The 8165-nt window shown below is 26.8% G+C and overlaps 1 non-coding gene across 1 annotated transcript; it reads right to left on the minus strand.

Annotated features, from left to right (window-relative positions):
* Nucleotides 1-4861: 4861 nt before the first annotated feature.
* LOC124899906 lies at nucleotides 4862-4945 on the minus strand. The gene has a single exon (XR_007057467.1). It is a non-coding gene; the product is annotated as a small nucleolar RNA Z196/R39/R59 family (small nucleolar RNA).
* Nucleotides 4946-8165: the final 3220 nt, after the last annotated feature.

Below are 8165 nucleotides of genomic sequence, written 5' to 3' on the forward strand. Positions count from 1 at the left end.
AACGAACAACGAAATAGATTGTAAAGAAATATGTTTTGATTCAGATGGTGCATTTTGTTATTTTCGATAATAATTACATATCTTTTTATAAGAGTTCAACTTTTAAAGGGCTGACTACTATGGATTAACGCCTTAATAAATGACTAATTAAATGACAAAAACAAAGGAGTAAAGTCCGTGTTTGATAAGTTGGTTACTTAACGACTGTTAACTACTACTTCCTTCCTCCCAAATGACCTGCTTCAAATTGAGATGGTACATTGATTAAAAAAAATAATTAATAATATGACTAGTTTATCATAATATTTCTATTAAATGATATTTACATTTTTAATATGAATAAAAAGTAATTAATGCCAAGGGCAAATATGAAAATAAAAATTATCTCTTCTTGATTAATTAAAAAAAAAAAAAAATAGAAAATCAAATTAAAAAATTTGAGACGGATAATTTGAATTGGAGGGAGTAATAAAGATTTATTGATTCTTTCCCAGGCTGCCTTACTTTTCTGACTCGATGAGACAATTTGCACAATATATTTTCACCTGAGTCTTTTCGTTCAACTTAGGGTTAGGGTGTGCATCGATCGGTTTGCTTCGATTTTATGTATTATTGATTTGATTTATTGGTTTATAATTTGTAAATATGCTAAATCAATAATCAAATCAATAAGATATTTTTTTATCGATTTTTGATTTATCGATTTTTAGTCTTTAATGATTCGATTTTCAGTTTAATCGATAAAAACATGCCCATAAATTAGAAAAAATAGTAACTAACATAAAAAGAAATTGAATCTTAGTTCCAACTAAAATCCGACATGATTTATTTTAATTTACAAGAATCTTCAATATTAAACTAAATGTTATTTAGTTTAAATTAAAAGTTTGTATAATTGAAATAATATATTTGTTAATTTGTAGATGTTCAAGAGAAATTAAGGGAAATATATATCTATATCTATAATTTATATAATATATTAAAAGTATGAAGACCTTAGAAAAGTGATTTGAACTTTTTGTCCTTCATTAAAACTCTCTGCAATAGACAATATCGTCCTTTCACTATTTTTTTAATATTTAAGAGTTAAAATATTAATTAAATATATTTATGATAAAATCTTCAATTGTTTGAATTCATTTAAATTTAGTAAATTAAACTTTTTCTTATTTGAATTCTATACCATAAAACTACGTAATACATCAAATTTGTAAGGAAAAAAGATAGCAACATCACATTAGGATTTCCTTTAAGTTAAAATTGTAATTAACTAACTATTTAATAAAATTTTAAAAGACAGCTAAGTCACGTTATAATTGTAAGACAATAAGTTCACATTAGCAAAGTTATATAACTATTAAATAAAATTATAGTTGTATTTTAAGTTATTTTAGGGCAAGTCGATTAAAATTTTGGTAGCCAGATCTTTCTTTAAATACTCCTAAAATATTTCTATAAATATTAAGATGGACGTTAAATTAGAGAAGAAACTGATTTACTTAATGAGAAAATATGATTGATGCTCATTAACTTGATTCGGTTGCATGTCTAAATTAATAGATGCTTAATTTTCTAACCCTCAACTTCTCACTATTTTTGTCAACATAATTGAATTCAACGTGTGTGTATATATATTCTTTGCTTTCATTCAAGTCATTTTTTAGTGTCAAATTTTTTGTCCAGACAATAATTATTTCATCAAAACTTAAGTTTTGTGATCACTATTGTATTATTTTATTGTAGTTTATAGGTCGTAAATGAATTTACATGTAATAGATAAATGTCGGTCGGCTTTGAGAATTTTTTAGGTAAAGGTTAGGTTTAATTGTATTGTTTTTATATCTATGTTTTGAGAATTTTTTTGGCGTAAAGGTAAAGTTTAGTTGTAATATTTTGATATCTCTATTGTCGTATTATTTTGTTATAATTTACAGGTGGCAGATGAGTGTCAGACAACTTTGAGAAATTTTTTGTGTAAAGGTTAGATTTAATTATATTGTTTTGATGTCTCTATTATCGTATTGTTTTGTTGTAATTTACAGGTGGTAGATGGATGTCGATTGATTTTGAAAATTTTTTTTGGTAAAGGTTAGGTTTAATTAAATAAATTCTCCAAAAGATGTTGAATTTAATTATTGTATTCATCTTTATTATTTAAATAAATATCCTAACATTTGAACTCAATAAAGTGAGGTGCACGGGCGAGGCGCGTACACCTAAACTTGTATATATATATAAATATATAATATTAGAAGTGAAGAACGAAAAGTGATTTGAACTTTTTATCTTTCATTAAAACATCTTGTGATAGATAAAATCATCTTTTCACCTTTTTTTTTTTAAAAAAAATATCAATAAATTACTATGCAAATATTTAGGATTTAAAAAAAGGAGGAATCTCATACCTAAAAGAAATTAATCTAATGTACAAAATTTTTTATTAGGAATCCTAAGCAAATTTTTAGGGAATAACTATCCATGAAAAGGAAAAAATATATTTAAGTACCAAAATAGATTGTTAAAAAAACGCATGTAAAAGAAAAAGATTCCTACTTAACTTTTTAAGAAAAGAATTGTAGGAATCAAAATTCTAAAAAAAAAAACATATGCATGGAAAGAAAAAAATCTTTTATTCAGGTAAAAATTATAATATTTAACACTTTTAAATCAATTAAAATTTTACTTTATTTATGAAAAGAATGTCTATAATTCTATTTAAGTAGTTATTTGATCAAATTTTACTAGAAAACTATTTCTTCTACTTCTATATTTTCTTCTTATTTTTATTTTGATTTTGATTAATGAATAATTAAAATTTTCTTCGTGGATTCTTTAAGGTTTTCTGGCCTTCTTCGTTAGAAAAGTGATTTGAACTTTTTGCCCTTCATTAAAACATCTTGTAATAAACAAAATCGTCTTCTTTTTTTTTTTTCAAATAATTATCATTAAATTATTATTCATATATTTAGGATACAAAAAGAAAAGGAAGAATATAATACCTAAAAGAAATTAATCTAATGTACAAAATTTTTTATTAGGAGCCCTATGCAAATTTTTAGGGAAAAACTATCCATAAAAAGAAAAAAAAATTAAGTACCAAAATTGATTGTTAAAAAAAATACGTGTAAAAGAAAAAGATTTCGCGTAAAAGAAAAAGATTTCTACTCAACCTTTTAAGGAAAGAATTGTAGGAATCAAATTTTTTTTCTTTTGAAAAACACATGCATGAAAAGAAAAAAAATATTTTATTCAGGTAAGAAGTCATAATATTTAACACTTTTAAATCAATTAAAATTTTATCTTATTTATAAAAAGAATGTCTGCTATTCTATTTAAGTAGTAATTTGATCAAATTTTATTAGAAAAATATGTGCAATTTTTCTACTTCTATATTTTCTTCTTATTTTTGTTTTGAATTTGATTGATGAATAATTAAAATTTTCTTCATGGATTTTTTATTTCAGCCTTCTTCGTTATGTGAATTTTCTTTTAAATGTTTGTTTATACGCAATTATTTTAATTGAATAAATCATGAAATTTAACATATCATCATTATTTTTATTAATATACTTTTATGGTTGTCTATTTTTTATACAAATTCTAATGATTATTACATACAAAATATGATCAAATCTCTTTTAACAGGTAATTTTAGTTTCTATTATCAATTTTAATAACTTTCTCTAATAGATGATGCATATATATTTGGTTAAAAATAAATGAGCACTTTGAGCTCCATTTAATTTTGGAGTCTTTATCTTTTTTTTTTTCTTTTTATTATTTGAACTACCTACAAATTTATTTTGAATTTCTTTCTATTTTGAATTATGAACAAAAAGACTTGTATGATAACAGTTAGAGGGCACTCATCGGGTGGTTTATAGTTCGATTTACGTATTATCGATTTGATTTATTAATTTTTTATTTCTAAGCATGCTATTCAATAACCAAACTAATACTCATTTCGGGTCCTTAACGATTCGATTTTTAAGTTAATTGATAAAAAAAATGCTCATTTATATACATGATATGAAAATATTCATATAGTCAAAGACTTTACAATTGATTTATATGAAAATAATTCGATATTACGTTTATGCGGTATAATTTTATAAAATTTTAATTTCTATTTAATATCTTTATTATTTATTGACGTGATATATGTGCAAAGCACATATACTTGACTAGTATATATATAAGTAGGTGTAAAATAAAATTTTAGTATATTCTTATTGGTTATTGCTTTATCCAATAACCCAATAAGAAAAAATTAAAACAGAATCAATAGCCTAATAATTTTTTTTATAAATTCATTAAAAAACTGTTAACCCATGCAATGACTTAATAACAATAAATTAATAACATTTTTATTAGTTCGATTTGATTTCTGCACACCTTAGTTTAAATAATGAGTGGCCTATCATCGGATTTTGTTCAGCTATCTTTTAGGCTTTAAAGTTGTACTTATCATCCATCTTCCATGAGTTGCCACTTATTTCCTCCACTTGTACAGACTAATTTTTTTTTACCTATGCAAGGATATCTAAGTAGGCATTTGACCATGAAAATTAAAAAATTTTAAAATTAGAGTTGGAGTTATGTTTGATCATGTCTTTTTGAAAGTTTTTTTTAGACTTTTGAAAAATCTTTTTAAATATGATTTTATCCCCCCAACTTTTAAAAACACCCAACTACTAATTTACCTACTAACATACAACCAACTGTGTCGCAAGATCTACTTTTTTGTTCAATTTCTGCCCGTAAAATGAAACATCCAGCAACAAAGTAGTCTGGACACTAAATACCATAGGCAATAGAGTTGAAACAAAATTAAAGAAAGATAATGCAAAAATATCTTAGATGCAATCTCAGCCGAAAGATGGTGATATTTTTGTATTAATCACTATTCAATCAATAATTATGGAAAAAATCATTACTGATTGCATCAATGACTAAACACATAAAATTTTTAAACATTATGAGGGCTTTGTGTAAAAATTTTAAAAATTGAGATTATATGTAATAATAATAAAAGTTGGAATTGGAGTGGGAAAATAGTGAAAACAACAAAAATCTGTTTTCACTTTTCAGAATTTTTTTTTGAAATAATATTGAAATTTTCATGGCCAAACACCACAACTTTAATAAAGTGAAAAATTTTTTGAAAAAAAAGAAATATTTTTTATGTCCAAACGACCTCTAAATATTTCGTTTATATAAACTTCAGCTTGCTCATCTAGTAAGATTATGGATTCGTTTGGTCATAATTTTTATTTTCATTTTGAAAAATTATTTCACTTAATCGAAAATTGAAATATTTGGCTATAAGAATTTCAAATTCAATTTTAAATTGTTCTTGAAAAAGTAAAAATAAGTTTTACTTGTAACTTGTTTTCACTTTTTTGTAACTTCAATTTCAACTTTATTTATTTTTACAAATGATCCCTTTTTTTTACTTTTACAAAAATACCCTATTAATTTCATCCAATAACTGGCACATTGTCCACTTCTTTCTACTTTCATCGATAAAAGACCTCAAAATTGAAGCCAACTTTAATTTTTTTCTTCTCTCTCAAAATCTCTTCATGATGCAACAGAATCTTAATTCGTCTATTCTTGCGACTTTTTATGCAACACCAACAATAAATACAATATTATTATTTCCTCTAATATTTGGTTGTATCTTGTAGGTAAGTTAGTTAAGTTGGGTGATTTTGATAATTTTTTTAAAATGAAAGTATAAAATTATATATAAAAAAGTCTTTTCAAAAGTCTAAAAAGAATTTCTAAAAAGACATGGTCAAACACAACTCCAACTTCAATTTCAACTCCAACTTCAAAAAGTTTTAATTTTCATGACCTAACGCCTACTATAAAAGAAATGAATTTTTTTTGATAGTTTTTACGACTTGTGAATTTTTCATGTTAATAAGAAATTCAAATTACATGTCTAAACAAACTTCAACTTCGTATCAATCAAATATCATATCACATGGGCAAACATGAGCTTGGAATTATTTGGCAAATGGTATCTCATTAAGTGCCTCCATTGAAGAAAGAAACTGAAGATGTTTAATCTCTTATTGATGAGTTCAAGATGGAACTCTATGAAGATGAGAAAGAATGCAAAAGTTGAGAATGAGGAAGAAGATTGAAAAGGAAAAGAAAAAAAAACTGAACTACTCCGTAATTAATTGTCAAAACTTGTGATAATAAATTGTGTATATGGAGACTTATATTCTCTTTATGACACTGTTCTAGTTTTTATTAACATTCCCCCTCGAATTAAGTGTTATGTGTTGGTTTCTAAGTGAATATGTGAAAGAAAGATGGAGGAAATAAATATAGAAAAAGTGAAGTGAGTATTTCACTTTAAGGAAGAAAAGTTCTCCCACACTGATGGGAGAAAGAAACTTTCTTATGCTTATATTGAGAAACATTCCTAATGTTACAAAAACAAAAGATGCCTAACGTTGTCGTTGTCATTTCTTGCTCAACTTCAGGTTTGAATTTGGAAAACCATAGAGAGATTATTTTTTTGAACAAAATTTGTTTGAAACTTAAAAAGAAGTGAAATTTTTAATATAAAAATCCACTAGAAAATTTTTTCTCCATTTGCGGACACATTTCGAACGCAGTGCGACACACCTCAAAAGGACGCAACGCTTAGAGGTAAGAGACGTACTGGTTAGGGCAGAAAATGAGACCTGCGCACACACCAGGAAACTTGTGGGCGCAGGTGCAGTGCAAACTTTACTGGAAAGTGTCAAACGTCACCTGCGTCCGCAGGTCTGGAGCAGGGCCAGCGCAGATCGGATGAAGGTAACATGAATGTTCCAACAAGTTGTCACTTTTCATGAACCATTGCTTCCTTTTCGAAGCAACATCTTTTGGTTATAAATACCTGAATTTTTCCTTAAGTAAAAGTACAGACTTGATCTTAAAAAGCATCTTCTTATTTTTCTTCTTCTAAGAACTCTCCTGTGATCATCAAATCGTTGAGTAAGTTTGAAGTTTCAAAAAATTTGATGTACCGATTACTGTATCTTGTATTGATGATGATCAGCTGACAGCAAGGGACCAGGTCCCTGGGTCTTCATGAAAATATATAGCTGTCACATGGCCTTCACAGTTTTGTCGTCTAGTGTAACAAACTACACAGGTGAGATGTGTACCAGTCAGGATAATTGACCTAATCAGATTTCTACCCTAATCATTACTGTACTATAAAAGAAAAGAATGCTTCTCAATTAGGTAGTTTCCACAATCCTGATTATCCAAAGAGCTAATTCTTTGTATAATAAGAGAGTGTGTGAGTTGTTGAGTCGAGCCTTGGTTTGTAATTGAATTACTCATGTTATAAGAGTAACGTTTTATTTGTTTTATTAAAGGGTACTTAGGTAGAGTTACCTGAGTTCAATATTGGTTAGAGTTAATCAGTATTGAGGTGCGTTCTTAGTAAAGTTGTCAAGATAGACTGGTAGTAGAGTTATTACAAATAGGTGAAACTTAGAGTTAGGTGTGTTCTTGGTAGAGTTGTCAAGGAAGGCTTGTAGTAGAGTTATTATAAGCAGGTGGAGCCTAGATTTAAGTTCAAATCACATCTATAATCAAGAGGTTGATTACAGTGGATTGTTGAAGTGCTTGTGAGGGAAAGCCGTGATTTTCCTCCCTTGAGCAAGGTGGTTTCCACATTAAATCCTTGTGTTGTTAAATTCCGGTAAAATTTTAGCTTGTTTATAGTTTTTTGGAGTTATTACCTGTGACTGAATCTAAGGGACCTGGTCCCTCACTATATGGTGCAACCCCTATGTTTCACCAATGCTATTTTTGGAAGTGAATCATATTATTCCGGGAGAAAAGTTTTCATTAACCTTGGGTACTTGACAAAAATAAATTTCTTAAGGACACACCGTGAATTTGGTGGACTTGATTCTACAATCTATCTATTTCGTCTTCATTTCTTAAGTTAGTTGTACTGTTTTCTTGAAACTAGTAGAAACTTTATTTTGATAGTTCATTTGATCATTTATTTAAACTTGTGTTTGAAGTTGTTGAACTACATTGTAGCTCTTAAAGTTGTTCTTGAACTTAGTATTGAAGTTCATATTATTATATACAAATTTTGTACTCGAAAATAACAATCTTAAGGAATTTTTTATAAC

Source organism: Capsicum annuum, chromosome 6 (genome assembly GCF_002878395.1).
Source record: "Capsicum annuum cultivar UCD-10X-F1 chromosome 6, UCD10Xv1.1, whole genome shotgun sequence".
Classification (NCBI taxonomy): Eukaryota; Viridiplantae; Streptophyta; class Magnoliopsida; order Solanales; family Solanaceae; genus Capsicum; species Capsicum annuum.